The 17067-nt window shown below is 42.9% G+C and overlaps 1 long non-coding RNA gene across 1 annotated transcript in view; it reads right to left on the bottom strand.

Annotated features, from left to right (window-relative positions):
* Nucleotides 1-17067, bottom strand: part of LOC137749618 (uncharacterized) — a 238153-nt gene that overhangs the window by 99313 nt on the left and 121773 nt on the right. Inside the window, exon 2 of the long non-coding RNA XR_011070233.1 lies at nucleotides 14161-14248. This is a non-coding gene — a long non-coding RNA (uncharacterized lncRNA). The remainder of the gene's footprint in view (nucleotides 1-14160; nucleotides 14249-17067) is intronic.

Here is a 17067-nt window from a genome sequence, read left to right on the forward strand (position 1 = left end):
CTAGAGCCCGCGAGCCACAACTACTCAGCCCGCGCGCCACAACTACTGAAACCCGTGCGTCTAGAGCCTGTGCTCCGCAACAAGGGAAGCCACCACAATGAGAAGCCCACACACCCGCTTGCCGCAACTAGAGAAAGCCCGCATGCAGCAGCAAAGACCCAATGCAGCCAAAAATAAATAAATAAAATAAATAAATTTTTTTTTAAAAAGCTGTGAAGCTATAAAACTGTTAATTCTCTAAGAATAAATGAAATGGGAACCACTGCACAGAGAAGCACACATGACAATAAATTACCTACGGTTTATGTGAACTCACTGAATTCCACATGAAGGTCTTCTCATCTTGTTTTTGACTCAATTCAGTGATTGAAATTCAATGTTTAATTTAGTTCAAAATACTTGTTAATCATAACTTCTAGGCATTAGAGGGATACACATGAGATATAAGACTGGGGTTTCTATGCCCAGAGCTTGATTTTATTGTGCAGTCAAGACAGGCACTTCAACAAAATCGTCCAGCCTGACAAGATGGTGTGTGGCTTGCCCAAGAGCAGAGCTGATAACAGAGACTGCATCAGAAAAACCTCCCCGCTGGTTTCCCAGCACAGGTAGTTTAGAGGACAGGGAGGAAAAACAAACAGACTTTGTAGGTCCAATTGAAGAGTCATTTTCCACGTGACCTGAGACGTATTAATGAATATGAACAGCTCACACCAGATGAACAATTTTATATCATCAAATTATGTCTATTAAACTACATTTCATGCTTCCTAATTGTCGAATTAGAGAGGTCTGTTAGAATAGCAATAACACACTCAAACTGGTTGAGATTTGTGCTTCAGCACCCATTTTATTAGAGCGATAGCTAATGAGGCTTAACTAATGGCTCATTAATTAATACTTAAAACTCTTTGAGATGGAGCAAGCAAGGTGTCCTATGAGTAATCTTAATGTGGTTTGTGGAACAGCACCTCAGGTGGCACCCTGCTGGGGCACTTCTTTCAAATCAATTCAGCATTTCCTGTGCATTTATTCAGTCATGTCTCTGCTTACCTGTGACCTTTCCCCTTCACTACTTGCCCATTATCAGGGATTTAGTGGAGAATTGCAGAGCAATGAATTTCCCAGAGTGATCTGTGGTCAAGAATGTATCCCTTCCTTTTCTGAGGTCCTGACAGAGTGGGGGGAAAAAACACCAGGAAAGCAGGTGGAGATCAAGGAAAAAAGGATGAAACAAAGACAGAAAAAGAGCTAGAAAATAAGCGGGGGAAAGGGACAGAGCTTCCATGCTCTCTCAGAGTTTACCACTCTCCCCAAATTTCTACATGTTCACCAACACGGAGGCTCTCCAAACCCCCTCCTTTGGGATTTTTGTGGAGACTTCATTATTACGGCGGTGTGGTTGAGTAAATCATTGGTCTTTGGTGATTAATTCCTCTCTCCCCTCCCCAGAAAGGGTGGGACTGAAAGTTCCAACCTTCCATTCCTGGTTGGTTTCCCTGGCAACCAGCCCCCCTTCTTAGATGTTTTCCAAAAGTCAACTCATTGACATAAACCCACTTATGGTGGAAACAGGCTTGTTATGAATAACAAACAAGATGCCCACTTCACCTTTAGGGATCTGAAGTGATTTCAGAAACTGAGGACCAGAGATAAAATATTATGACAAAAGCTACTCCCATTGTTCTATTGCTTAGGAAATTCTAAAGGTCTGGGAAGCTGTGGGCCAGGAACCATGAATGAAGACCAAATACATATGAGAAATATATTTCGATCATCTGAATGACCAGATATATATTTCTTCTAAATCACAATATCACAGATATCCAGTTGTTCCATCATTTGTTGAAAAGAGTTTCTTTACTTTATTGAATCTCACTGAGTCCTTTGTTTAGAATCATTCCACCATATATGTACCATTGTGCTTCTAGGCTGTCTATTTTGTACCATTTATCTACATGTCAATCATTACTTCACTGTCTTGATTGCTATAGCTTTATAAGTCTTGAAATCAAGTAGTGTAAGTTCTCCAATTTTGTTCATTTTGACAAAATTATGAGATTTTCATAAAATTTTTGAGCTTGTCAACTCCTATAAAAATCATGTTTGAATTTTTATTAACATTGCATCAAAGCTATAAATTGGTTTAGAGAGAATTACCATTTTTAATAATATTGAGTCTTCCAATTCATAACATGGTATTTCACTTTATTTATTTAGGACTTCTTTAATTTCTCTCAGCAAGATTTGTAGTTTTCAGTATAGAGGTCTTGCACATCTTTTATTAGATTTATTGCAATGTAATTCATATTTTTTGATGCTAATGTAAATAATGTTATTGTTACTGTCATTTTTCCAGTTGTTTGTTCCTGGCATAGAAATACATTTGACATTTTTATATTTAACTTGTATCTTGTGACCTTGACCTTGGTAAATTAACTTTTTTCTAGAAGTTAATTCCTTTAGATTTTCTATAGATACAATATGCTGTCTGCAAATAAAGTTTTACTTCTTTTTTCCAATATTTATAGCTTTTATTTCTTTTTCTTGCCTTAATGCATTGGCTAGGACTTCAATTACAATGTTGAATAGAAGGAGGGATGGTGGCAGATTGCCTTGTGGGCTTTCCTCTGTTGTTCCTCTCCCAGAAGAAGGGAAGAGTCAGCTGGCACAATGCCCTTTCCTACTGTGTGTGGTCTGCCTGCCACCATTTTCTCCAGGTCCATTCCCTCTCCAAAGACAGTCCTCTGTAAGAACCTTTTTCTTATTCTTTGTACTTCAAGTTAAATAACATCTTGCCATAGAGCAAGTCTATGAAGTACTGATGACAAGTCTACATAGCATTCCTCCCTACTCTGATACAACATACCACGTGGGTAAGCTCCACCCATAACTATCACATTTATTTAGTTAGCTATTAGTTTTCTGCATCTCCTACTGAAATTTAAGCTCCCCACAAGCAAGGGTCTTGCTTGTCTGCTTTGCTAATGTACCCTGGGAACTTAGCATAGAGCCTGCTGTCTAAACAGACATCTAGCAGATGAATAAACATTTTTCAAGCCAGTTGTCCTACTCAGAGGAGAAATCATGACACTCTCTTTGCACCATAAATAGGACGGCATCAAGCGGTGGGAACACACTGCTAAACCTGGTCACGTGGTTGATAATCCTCAAGTATGGAGAGTGTGGATTAAGCCACATCTTTCCTCTGAAGGTCCACAGATCTCAGATAACAACAATAACAAGACTGGAGATGGGGTCTGCTCCGAGGTTAGGTCAGCAGGGAGGAGAACTGGTAGGTCACAAGAGGCCTTGAGGGTCAAGATATCAGAGAATTTTGAACAGGGGGCTCACAGAATTAAGTCTGGTCTTGAGAAGGTTGTCTCCAGGAGCCAACTGTAGCATGTGGAGAATGAAGGCAGGATGCCAGTGAGAAACCAGTAATGCAAGTAAAAGTGGCAAGTGATGGTGGTGAGCTGAACTAGGGAATGACCATGGGTGTGGAATCAAAGGGAAATTGTCAACAGAACCTGTGGTCACTATAGTGCGGGGACCAAGAGATCAGAGTAGGGTTAAAGGTAGTGCTTTAGTGTTAACTCTGGAAAAATAAAAATAAGGCCCATCTCTCTTAATCTAACCTGCCCTCCCGACTTAGCAGAAACCCCAGGCACAGCCTGTCAGATAGTCAGGGCTGTCTTTTTCCCATGGTCCCTAGCTTCCTCATTGTGAGAAGCTCTTTTGAGGTCTAACTGAATCCCATACCCTGTAACATAAAAGGAACAAATAGCTTATTTAAAACTCAAATATTTTTACTAGAGGCTCCTCTGCCTTTGTTTCTATCATTCTTAGGAAAAGAGAAAACCTCAAAAGTTTCTAGCACTTCATTCCGTTTTCCTTGACCACTCTTGGGTTGCCTTGGGGGAAAAGCTCAGAATAAAATCAGATCTGCGTTAGGCACCTGTTCCTCTGCAGTCACAGCCACAGCTCTCTGCTTTGCCAGCAATTTTTGGTCCCCCCCCCCCTTTCAAGAGCATTTTGATAATAAAAGCAGTCGGATAATAAAGGAAAAGGCCATTACCCTGCACACACACCCACTACCAGCTGCACTGAGAAAGCAAACGTGGTTTCTGTCAAGCAGATAGCAAAGGAAACCCCAGCTCCTAGACACCAACACCACAAACAGCGCTGCCTTCAGGCTGTTTTCTGTGGCCTCTCTGGGGGCAGTGGTTTGTTCTCAGACTGTGCAGAAGAGACTTATATTCAGGTTGGTTTTTCAGAGCTGCCCGTAGAGACAGACATCGCACGAATGAAGCAAGTGGGACTGTCTTTCAGAGGATCAAGGGTGCTGTGCAGCCATCGGAAGCTGGTGGCTGGTCTGGCATGCTCAGAGAAGAACTCTGAGGGCAAAAGGTTGACTTCAAACTTTCCAGCTTTGTCAGCCTCCCACAGTACCTGGCAACCTCAAGAGTTTTCCAGTGCAAACTAAATGACTTTGCTTCTTTAAAGAGATAGAAAACAGAGGTTCAGGGAGAGAATTTACTTCTCAAAAAAACTAAAATGAATTCCAGGCATGCAGAATAACGCAGTGGAGAACAAGGAACATCCTGCGTCTTTCTCCCAGTTCTGCCATTGACTAGCTGTGTGACCTTGGGAAATCCATATAAACTCTCTGATCTTTTGTTTCCTCATCTGTAAAATGTGGGGATCCGTGTAGATAATCTGTACCATCCCTTTCAGCCACAACACTCTGAAAAGACAAAATTTATTCTCTGTTACTCCTGCCAAGCTAACATCTAGTCTCCATTTGAATGCTCCCAGTGATGGGGAGCTTGCTGCCTTTTAAAATGGCTCATTTTGAGTGGTAGAACTTTCTTCCTTGCATCTCTTTTTTCTGTGCTCTGGCAATGTAAAAGTAAATCTGTTCAGAAGGGGCCATATTTCTAGGGTCAGCACTAATATCCTGGAATTCTAAAAGTACCACATCACTTCAGTAAGAGCTACCCAGCCTTTCTTTACTTGCTGCCAGTCTCTTGGGATTGTCCTAGCTCAAATCTCAAAATATTCATGCAAATTAAGCCAAAAAGGAAGAGAAGGCAAAGCAAAAAGCAAAATACTGTACAGTGGATTTGTTTTTTGCTTCTGTTTTTGTTTTTGTTTTTTTGCTTTTACTATCTGAACAGTGATTGTTTTTTTAAGGACACCATTTCTCACAGAATCAAAAAATGTTAGAGCTGGGAAAACTGCTGCTGGTGAACTTCATCCAACACTTCCTTTGATCCCGCGACAACACTAAAGGCCAGAGAAGCGATGTGAATTACCCAAGATCACACAGCTAAGATGAAGCCCATGTTTCTGGATTCCTAGTGCTCAGTCGACAAACCTTTGGGTGTTTTCCAAAGGGTGCACCATGGAACACAGATTCCCCCGGATATTAGAAGGTGTCTTCTGGGGGGCAGGGGCTAGAGTAGGATGGGGGGATAGGTTCTGTGATCAAGTATGTGGGAAGTGCTAGTTTAAACTATTTTGTCTTGTCTTACAGCAAGACTTCTCAGAAGCTTATCTATGCCATACTGTTGGGGTCCAGTCAACAAAGCAGCAACCACATTAGGACTCCAGCAGAAAAGTATTGACTGCAGGACATGGGGAACTTACAACCCTACTGAAAGGGCTGGAGTTGCCAAGATCAGGTGAAGGTACCGTGAGGTCCAAGGGTCAAAGAGGTGGGAAGTTGCAGCAGACACCACTGCCATCTCCAGCCCTGAGACAAACGTTCAGGGAGCTCTCTGGAAAAGACTGTGAAACCTCACATCCCCCAAGCTCGTCCGCGCTCCTGCCGCCCACCTGCCGCCTGCGGAGAAAAGACAGTAGGTCTTCTCTCCCTTCTGTCTTCTCTCTCTCTGGTAAGTGTCTCTCTATGGCAGCGTCTCCTCAGAGCTCTGTCCCTTAGGGGATCTCAGTAATGTACTTATCAGGCTTCTAGTCCCTAAATTTTGCAGACATCACAAAAGGGAGTGACATATTTTGTTGTTACTGTTTTTGGAATTACTCTCTTAACCCAGTTTTGAGGGCCTATAAGTTTCCCCTGATTATGTCCACATCCCAACCCTTTCACCCACCAGGATCTCACACTTTGGGCCATTATGCACTCACCCCAGTCGCCTGGGGTCTGGTACCAGACAATGAAGGGCAGCCCCTATGGTCTAGAGCCCACGGAACTATTCAAACGAGCCAGTTCACAGAGAGCCTGTGAAACCTAGCAAACCCCAGCCTGCTGCCCCAACAACTCTAGTTTGCTGTCATCCTGCCCCCAGATGCAACCCGCTGCACAGCCCTGTGTGGCAGCCTTCTCTCCTGTGGAGCGCTAAGTGGCAGAGTTTTGCTTTCATCTAGCCAAGCGTTCCTGTATTATGCCCTGCTATCATGGAATCTTTAAGACTTATAAAATGGGGGTAGGGACTTCCCTGGTGGCGCAGTGGTTGGGACTCCGAGCTTCCAAGGCAGGGGGTCCGGGTTCGATCCCTAGTCAGGGAACTAGATCCCATATGCATGCCGCAACTAAGGAGCCTGCATGCCACAACTAAGGAGCCCGCCTGCCACAACTAAGACCTGGTGCAACCAAATAAATAAATAAATATTTTTTAAAATAAAATGGGGGTAGGAATGGGTTGGAGTTACCAAAATCACTCTGGCAAAGCTACTAATGGGTATTGAACGTCTCTGTTAGGGACACAGTAGGTAGTGTTTCCTAAACTTTTCTGCCCACATGTCTTTATTTTTAGGGCAAGACCTACTGATAAACTTCAAAAGGTACAAAGGTTCCGTGGAACTCACTGCAGGCATCGCTGTTGTAAGTTATAATCTCAAGGGCTTGTGCACTTTGAAGGCCCTGTGACCCAAAAGCAAGCAGGAGTGAGGACTCCAGCCTGAGCTCTGCCATCAGTGTATCCAAGATCCCGGTCTGAGCCCAGCTGTACCGTGGGTTACACTGCACATAAAGGCTCTGCCTGGGCGGACCCAGCAAGCTGATTTGCACATTCCTTCCACTTGCAAAGCCAGCCTTGTTTTCTTTTCTCATCCAAATCCTAGTCAATCATCAAGGCCCAACTCAAGTCCCTTCTTTTCAACAGGAAATTCAATGAGAAGCTCAGCTTTCACTCATCTCTTCCTTCTCTGAAATCTTGACTTACTGTCAGCACTTGTCATATATCTGCCCATGACATCGCTTGTATGACTTCCTTGCTCTATTTAGCAGCTCTTAGTGTCATTCTCATAGCTTCTCAAAGGCAGGGATTTGACCTTATGCTGCTGGGCACCTCCCCAAACATTCCAAACAATCCTTAGCACGTAATGGGCTCACAGATATCTGGGGACAGGATAAATTAATTCATTAGCCACTTCAGTTTCTAGCTAAGTTTTCTTTTTTTTTTTCTGGAACTTTAGTTGAAGCTGGACCTAGTTTGCATATGGGTATATTTGTCATACAGATGAGAGTAAAAATGGAGTTCCATAAAAACAACTATTATCAAGTGGTAGGAATGCATTTTCTTAGTAACGTGTCTTAGCTCCTCTGGTGTTCTTAAACCATGAAGAGCAATGTGACACTTATGAAGTCCCAAATGACTTTCTTGCTTCCAAGAATTATTTCAGGCTTGGATTCCCAGCAATTCAGAAGCAATTTCTATTTCTGCCATGTTCATACTTTGCATCTATATAGACTTTTAACTTTTTTTTACATCTACGGTCTGTTCCTCTCACTGCAATGACCCTCTGATCTGGGTTGAGCTAACACAACATTACTGTCCTCACTTAAGCACTGAGGAACTGAGGCCCGAAGACACCATTTAGCTGGTGGCAAAACTGAATCACCCGCCTCCCAATTCATTGCTCTTTCTAACGTGTTCCAAAGTCGAGAGAAGTGTTTGAATGTGAATGTGTGCGTGTGTGTGTGTAATTAAACAGATAAAGGAAAGAATTCAAATTAGAAAATATCCAATTGTTTTTCATCTCATGGTTTTTCAGTAGAAAGATGACCATACATCCAATGCCCAAAGTAATTTTTATCCCGACCAAAAAAAATGTGCCTGCCTGCCTCTTCTTTAGCATCTTTAGCAATCTTAGAGCTTTCATACTGCTTTAGTCTGCTCAGGCTGCCATAACAAAATATCATAGACCTAGAGACTTAAACAATAAAAATTTATATTCTTACAGTTCTGGAGGCTAGAAGTCCAAGATCAAGGTGCCAGCATGGCAGATTTCTGGTGAGAGCTCTCTTCTGGCTGGTAGACAGCAACCTTCTCACTACGTCCTCACACGGTAGGGGGAGAGAGAGAGAGAGTGCTTTTCTTTTCCTATAAGGGTACTAATGCCATTATGAAAGCTCCACCATCATGACCCAATCAAATTACCTCCCAAAGGCCCCACCTCCTACTACCATCATATTTGGGGTTAAGGTTTCAATGTCTGAATTTGGGGTGGGGGACACAATTCGGTCCATAGCACACACAGAATCATACTTTTAGAAGTGTATGTGTACCTACAAGTTGTGTGTGGCTGGCCGATGTAGGTAAAAGGTTCCTGGAGAGTAGTTTTAAACCTGACTCCATTTGCCAAAATCCTTCTTCAAATCCATCCTTCTTCCAGGCAGCAGAGTGTAAAATCTAATCTAACCGTGTTCCACTGCCCCTGACGCTCCAGCAGCAAGACGAGGCCCGGTCCTGCTGTTTAAGAAACTTCCTCACTGTGTCTCTCCAGCCCCACCCATCACTCCCAACCCTGAACTCTAATTCACACCAAAATGTAGTCAGTTCTTGGGACTTCCCTGGTAGTCCAGTGGTTAAGAATCTGCCTTACAATGCAGGGGACACAGGTTCAATCCCTCGGTGGGGAATTAAGATCCCACATGCTTCGGGGCAACTAAGCCTGTGTGCCGCAACTACAGAGCCTGCACACCACAACTAGAGAGAAGCCTCCGTGCCGCGACAAAAGATCCCACATGCTGCAACTAAGACCCAACACAGCCAAAATAACATAAATAAGTATTTTTTTAAATGTAGTCAATTCTTATTATTTGCTGTCGTTGTGTTCTATAAAGTCACCACGAACAATGAATTAGAGATTATTGAACCATTGCTCCCAGGGGAAATACAGGGTTTAGTTCCTGGGAGCCTCTGGTCACATTTTCATCAGCTGATCAGCAGGTACCTTGTTTTATGTGACTGTCTGTTTTAAAACACCGTATTTAACATGTATTGTTGACTCGTTAACACTGACTGCACAGCCGACAGCCCTGTAACTCACGCCTGAGTGAAGCTTGTCCAGCACCGTATTTCTCCCTGAGGCACATCACGGGCTTCTTGCACTTAGGAAAGCGAGACGGCTCTTCGGCACTGTGCTGGGGGGCTACTCTGAACAGTAAAATCACCAACAAAAAGCACAGAAACGTGGAAAAGGTGGCATAGTACACAGACCATGAAAAGGACACTTGTTTACGGTATGAGAGCTGAAACATCGCCTGGTTCCCCTCACCTGGGGATGTGACTGTCGAGGGACTCAGATGTTTTCCCTGCTCTACACACGTCTGTGAATGACCAGAAAAACTTCACGACAACTGATGCTGAGGTAACAGATTTCAGCAAGTAGGTGAGTTTGCCAATGTGGAATCCGGGAAGGAGGAGGCTCGCTGCGCCTGCGGCTCCCAGCCCTGCTCTGTGACTGTCTGTGCCCACGACGGGGCAACCCCTGAAGGTCGGGGACTACACTGTGGACCCACAGGGAGCAGCCACATGTTAAATATCTGCTGAACTGAACGGAACTTCACGTGTCTTATCCCCCTGTGGTTCGGCAGCCAGTGGATGATGGAGCCAGGTTGGCTGTACCATCCGGGGACCCTTTGGGCTCACACAGCGAGGCTCTCACCTGGGGTCTGGAGCTCTCACATCAGTCTGAACTCCTGGGAGGCTCCCCTACCGTCACTTTGCTTCCCCGTGCACTCACGGCCTGGGAGGGGAGAGGGGCTAGCTGTTCACCCCGTGTGCTGAGGGACAGCCCGTGGGCTCCCGGATGGCGCGTCCTGCAGAGGTGGCTGTCCCAGCCAGGGGCCTCTGACACTTAAAGTTCTCGTTGGAACTTTATTTCTTCAGGTTAAGCCCTTCCATTCTGAGGGGAACGAACATTTTAAATTTCAAAGGGTCTTTGCACATGTTACCCTCTCTAATCCATACAAGAACCCTGTACAACAGGTAGAAATAACTCTTTAGAGATGAGTGAAATAAAGGCAGTGAAATAAGAGTATGTGGTCTAGCTGACGTTTGTAGCCAGATTTGTTTGATCACAAAGACCTGGTTATTTTTGTCACCCCGTGCCACCTTTTAAAACACATTTGAAACAAAAATGCTCCTGGCCAGGAGGTCACACAGCCATTATCAGTCACGAGTTATTTCTTTGATTCACTCAGCAAATATTGGTAGAGAACTCACAACTTGCAAAGCAGTGTACTGGGGATGAGAAGAAACCAAATTTGAATCAGACATGGCTCCCAGCCTCACAGGATATTTAGTATGTAAAGTAGAAATAACATGTGCCACAAAAAAACGGAATATAAGCGGGAGGTGTCTTCTTAGCTGGGAGAGCAAGGAGGGCTCCATGGAGAAGGGGACCCATACCTGCCCGAGGACCACGACTGGGGGAAGAACAGTGAGGAGACATCACGGCACCTGGGAACAGACAGTGGCCATGGGAGGGCAGCGAGGAGCACACAACGCACTTAGTCTGCGGGCTTTCCCCTTTGTACGACGGAAGACAGCCGCAGCCAAAGTTCTGTAAAGGGTGCAGTAAGGGAAAAGGAAAGGCAGCCAGATTAAACGGGGCAAATTTTCCTCAACCCAAGGAGACATCCCCAAAGCCATCACTTCCCACTGCCTCCCTACAGAGAGGGGGCTGCTGCTGATTCCCAGCCCACCAAGGACCAAATGCCTCATTGCTCTACCGTCTCACGGGGTTTACATCACACACTTTCACGCCCAGAATCTGAATCACAGCCAGGACCTTCCTGCATGACAGTCCCCACCAACTAATTATTAATGTTCCTGGCACAAAGTCTGGGTGAGCATTTATTTCCATTATCCAAGCCTGGTGATGAATTGAGCTTTGCACAGGCTGCATAATTTCTTCATTTCACCATAAGTCTGTGCCTTCTGCTGGCATTTTAAGGAATGTATTTTTATGGAGTTGGGTGCTGTTCAGTGATTTTCCAGGAGGGCACATTGCCCAGGCCAGATGGACAGAGTTGTTTCTATTTCCAGCTGGTGAAGTCCTGTCTGATAAGATTCTATACCATCCTACTTAAACACAACTCACAGTTCGCTTGCAAAGTGGGTGGTAAAGAATTAATCAGCAGTTCATTACGGTGGACCGGGGTAGAAGGACCACCCTGGTACCTAAAAGCTCCCTAAGCAAGCAATGCCACAGAAGGACATCGTTTTAGGAAGAACTGTTATCAAAGTATGGAATGTAATAAAACAGGATGTTGAGAAGCCATTCTGTCTGAACAGAGTTACTCGGTCACGACCTCAAGAATCCTGCGTTTCTCTCAGGACCCACTTGTCTTTAGAAAGAGAAAGAAGCCTGGTGTATTGAAGTGTGATAGGGAGGAATGAACTTTGGCTTTCTGAAGAGGGTCCCTTCAATTTTTCAGTCCTGCTGCATGATAAGGTTCACTCATAATCAATTACATCTGCAGTTATTGGGACTGAGCCTCCTTGCAAGTTGACTTCTCATGGGGAGGTGTGAGCACCCAGAGAGAGAGGTGTGCAAAGTTTCTTATACAAGAATCCTTGGATTCAGTATATGGGATCTTCTTGTTTAATTTTTTATTAACCTTCTAAAGGGAACTAAGCCCAGACAATACTTGCACAGAAAAATACCGTTCCAAAGGACGTGCTAACTACATCATCAAAGAATAAAAACACCTGGCTTTTTATTACTTTTCAATTTGGGGACTTTCTCTTAAATTTATTGAATATTAATAATTTTTTATATCTGCTTCCCAGATTTCTCTCTTCCTGCTCTGGAGTCTAGCCATGTCAAGGGGAAGTCTCTCTGCTTACTGCTGCTCCTTGTCTTCCTGTAAGTAAGGATCCAACAATACTTTATTCCATCATTTCTTCCCCTGTAAATGCTCACTTCCTTTTTGCCTCTTCAACCTGCTGCTGCTAACGTAAAACTCTCAAAGCCCAAACATTTCTTTGCCTTTTCACTTCAGGCAAATGTCTTCTGGCTTTTATCCTAGAGGCAACACAAATGTTTCCCAAGAAAGACAGGACTGTTGTTCCCATTTAACAGCTAAGAAAACTAAGTCACACAAAGGCTAAGTGACTTGTCCTGGCTATGGCTTTAGAAAGCAAGACTTGTATTTTTTTTTTTTCCAGAAATTCTCTAAGAAGCAAATCATTCAGACAAAGAAGTTTAACCAACACCAATCAAACAAAGCAAATAAATGTTAGCATGAACCATAAAAGAAAAAAAAATGATAAATTGGACTTCATCAAAAGTTTAAAGTTCTGCTGAATATCTTATTTGGCAGTAAAATTTTGCAGGATTATTCATGGGAGCTCCCTTTACAGTGCTCAGGGCTTTTTTTCTGGGATTCAAGCAGCTCACGAAGGAAAATGCCAAGCACTAAAATTCAGACAGGATTTTACCACCTGGAAAGATGACAAGTGGGGAAAAGAGAAGAGGCAGCCAGCAGAAATTTCTGGAGAAAGACCACCATCTCTGCCAATTCAATACTGGAACTTTTAGCTTTTGCTTGAAGAAGTTAACAATCCCTATGCACCCGTATCACATGTAAGAATTTCCACCTATACCCAGTGTATGTTCTTCTGCGGTTCCGCTCATCAGCTGTTTCAGGTTCTCAAGAAATACAGGGGATCCAGCATTCTGTCCCCATCACATTGTCGGATGTTTCTCTCCTGCGTTTCTTCGTAAGTACACATAGTAGGCAAAATCTCAGGCCAAAAATGCAGGGATATAGGAAATGTGATGTGCTATATTCTTCTTTACCTGAACTTTACTTCGTAAGTACACATAGTAGGCAAAATCTCAGGCCAAAAATGCAGGGATATAGGAAATGTGATGTGCTATATTCTTCTTTACCTGAACTTTACTTCCATTTTGAGTTCCCACTGGGCCATCTGGTGGAAATGTAATCGAATTCAATTCACAGCCAGCTCTGACCCTACCGCTACGGGTGCAGGTACAGTCCAAAAGGATGTGAGAATGCTGGGGCGCTCTGCATGGCTGGACTGGACATGGTCTATCCGCTCTGGCATATATTGGGCTGAGTATGCTTGCTGCTGCCACTGCATCTCTCACTTCCAGCCTCTGGTCCACCCCAGGTCTGACTACCCCTCAGCTGAATCCTGGGCTCTCTGAATTCCACAGAAGACATGTTTCTGCTCCCACCCTTTCCAGGGAGTCTGAAGCTAGATGCCTCTGGCCCTCTCTATCCAGATGTGCTGGACAGCCATTTCTACTCTATGGCTCTCTTAGTTCAAGAAAAAGTATCCACAACTTTAAAATAAGACAAAAACATGGTCGGGAGTTCTTTAAAATTAATTGTGGCGCATCACCGAACAAGCCCTCTTATGGGTCACCTGAGGAGGCTCTAAGACAATGTTTCTCAACGTGTGTTTGCTTTTGTTTTTTAATTTCCCTCCAAGGAGAAAATTCTAATTACATTCCACTTTAATTTTAATTAATTAAGCTAGTTAATTTAATTAATAATCAGACGCAAGAGGGAGGAGATAGGGGGATATACGTATATGGATAGCTGACTCACTTTGTTATAAAGCAGAAACTAACACACCATCGTAAAGCAATTATACTCCAATAAAGATGTCTTTAAAAAAAATTTTTTTAAAGTTTAAAGTTCTGCTTTTCAAAAGACGCTGTTAAGATAATGAAAAGGGAAGCCAAAGGCTATGAGAAAATATTTACAAGTCACATATCTGATAAAGATATTATATCTAGAATACACAAAGAACTCTCAAAAGTCAATAATAGGGAAATTAAAAAACCAATAAGAAACACATAAAGATTTGAATAGACACTTCAGTAGAGAAGATATACAGATGGCAAATAAGCACATGAAAAGATGCTCACCGGGACTTCCCTGGCGGTCCAGTGGTTAAGACTTGGCGCTTCCACTGCAGGGGGCACGGGTTCCATCCCTGGTTGGGGAACTAAGATCCTGCATGCCAAAAAAAAAAGAAAAGAAAAGACTCTTACCCTTACTGGTCTAAAGTAATGCAGATGAAAGCGCGCAGTTAGCTGAGTGTTCTGGTGAGGAGGAGGAACTCTCATACATCGCTGGTCAGAACGCAAAAAGATACACCCTGGAAAGAGGTCTGTTCATCACACACTTACCCTATGACCCAGTGATTCCACTCCTGGGTATGTTCCCAAGAGAAATGAAGACATAAGTCCACACAAAAGCTAGTTCGTGAATGTTTGCGGTAGCTTACTCATAACCCCCCAAACGGAACACAATTTGATGTCCAGTGGCTGGTGAATGAACAATCTGTGATAAATCTATAAAATGGAATACTTCTCAATTATAAAAAGAACTGAAGTACTCACAGCAACCATAACAGGAATGAATTTCACAAGGGTTATGGTAAGTGAGAGAAGTCAAATTCTAAAGGCTACATATTTTATAATTCCATTTATATGACATTCTGGAAAAGGCAAGACTAAAAGAACAGAGAATAGATGAGTGTTTGCCAGGGGCTAAGGGAGGGGGTGGGGATGGATGACTACAGAGGACACGAGGGAACTTTTTGAGGGGATATAAGATTTCTATCTCTTGATGTGGTAGTGATTACCTGAGAGTATATACATTTGTCAAAATTCATAGAATGGTACGTCAAAAAAATGAACTTTACTGTATACAAATTATACCTCAAAATATTTTTTTAAATGTTATATGTAAGGAAGGGTTTTGTGACAAATACTCTATCTTACTTTCATTCCTTCTCTATCAGATCCTCCCCAGGGAGGTCCTGTTTGTCAGGTGCTGCCCAACAGCTCAGAAATCTGGACTAAATAGTGGGGTCTTTACTCACAGTGTGCTGGGCAACGTACAAGAAAATCTGTCTGTTTTAGGACAGCATATTCTTTGCTGTGACAGAGTCAGCTGGGAGAAGTGTTAAGGTTGTGGAGGAAGAAGAATAAGAAAGCTCCCTACTAAGTCTTTACCAGAGCTGAGGCCAGTAGAACAATTAGAAGGGGAGGCAGAGGGCGCCCGGTGTAAGGAACAGCAGGAGCGAACCCAGAGGGCAGCGAAGAGCCAAGGGAAGCGGATCCTCTCCTCCTCCCTCTGCAGCTGTTGTTTTGGGGATCAAACAGCCAACAGGAGCTTCACTGACCAGCACTGAACCCTCCAAGAACAGAAGGAAGGCTGGTTCCCTGACCTGCTGCCCTCACAGCACAGACATTTAGAACATACTTGCTAAAGTCTGCCTCAGAGCCAAATTCCAACTGACGAACATTGTAAACGTAGAGGACATGATTAAAATGGAAAATCATCTTAGGTAGACACCACAGTGATAATTGTTGACAGAATCTTCGATGGGTTCTGAAGTTAACAGATGAAAGTATGATGAACAACAAGAATATTTACATCGTCTCAAAGTATGTGCTTACAGCATTTTACCAAAGGGAAAATAGGAGGATCTACAATGAAGAAACTCTGTAGATACCACCTTCATCAAGTAATCGAGTAAACCTCTGCCAGAGATAAGACAGGTTGACACCATGTTTCCTCAATATGATACACTGAAAGGGCAAAGTACACACAAAGTATCAACACATTGGGGATTAAGATTTCAACATATGCATTTCGGGGGACACAAACATTCAGTCCATAACAAATGCACAGCCTAACTCTAATTCTGAGAGAAACACTGGAAAAACTCAAATTGAAGGATACTCCATGAAATAACTGATCAATATCCTTCAAAAGTTCCAAGGCCATGAAAAAGAAAGAAAAACTGTCATAGATGGGAGAAGACTAAGAAGATAAAGCAACTAATTGCAATGTGGGATTAGATTCTAGACCAGAAAAATGCCATTAATGGGAAAACTGGTAGCATTCAAATAAGGTCTGTTAGGTTATATCAATGTTAATTTCTTGACTTTTATAACTGTAGCAGAACCCTGTAAGATGCCAACATTAGGGAAAGCTGGATGAAGGGCTTATGGGAACTCTCTCTGAACTATATTTGCAAGTTTTCTGTAAATCTGAAATTATTTTGTCAAAAACTTAAAAAAAAGAAAATGTTTTCTAAAAAGAAGCAGGATAACAATAGAACTTTTTACATCTGTGCACAAGGACACTCCTTCTATGTTAGTTATTTTTTATTTATTTATGTTTTTCCTTAGACTTAACAAAGCCCAGTTATGAGCTTCTGTAACTAGAGGCAACAAAATCATTTTGTAGGACAGAAACATGCTCTTACTTTGTCCTTCTGTCTTAAAACATGATAGGATCACATATTCAAAAGTCATCTAGTCCATCCCAGTTCTCAGGGGTCTCAAACCTAAACTCCCTCAGATATGAGAAAACCTATGCTATGCACTACATTCCACATACAATCAACATTATGAAATCCTCACAACTCTAAGTTCAGTCCCACACGCTGCAGAATAGAATATATCTGTGATTTGCTTGAAAGTCAGAGATTATCCCTCTCAGTCAAAGAGTTTTAACTGCAAATCAGGGAACTGGGGCTTAGAGTCAAGTTTACGTACAGCAGCCAATAGGCTGATGCTGCTGTCACCACTGGCTACTCCCCAGGGTCAAGTTTCCGTAAGAATGTCAGGTTTTCTTGTGTGCATCTATGCTCTCTTTAGCTCTCTCAGACACTGTGGTTTTGGTTTCTGTCTGAAGAACTAAAGGACAAGCTGAAAGAACACATTTTTCTTGATAACCTTTAGTATGTGAAGCTAGAGTGGGTTTTAGGATCCAACTGCAATTGAAGTATGTAGAATGAATCCTTTCTAATGCCA

This window comes from Eschrichtius robustus, chromosome 16 (genome assembly GCF_028021215.1).
Source record: "Eschrichtius robustus isolate mEscRob2 chromosome 16, mEscRob2.pri, whole genome shotgun sequence".
Taxonomy (NCBI): Eukaryota; Metazoa; Chordata; class Mammalia; order Artiodactyla; family Eschrichtiidae; genus Eschrichtius; species Eschrichtius robustus.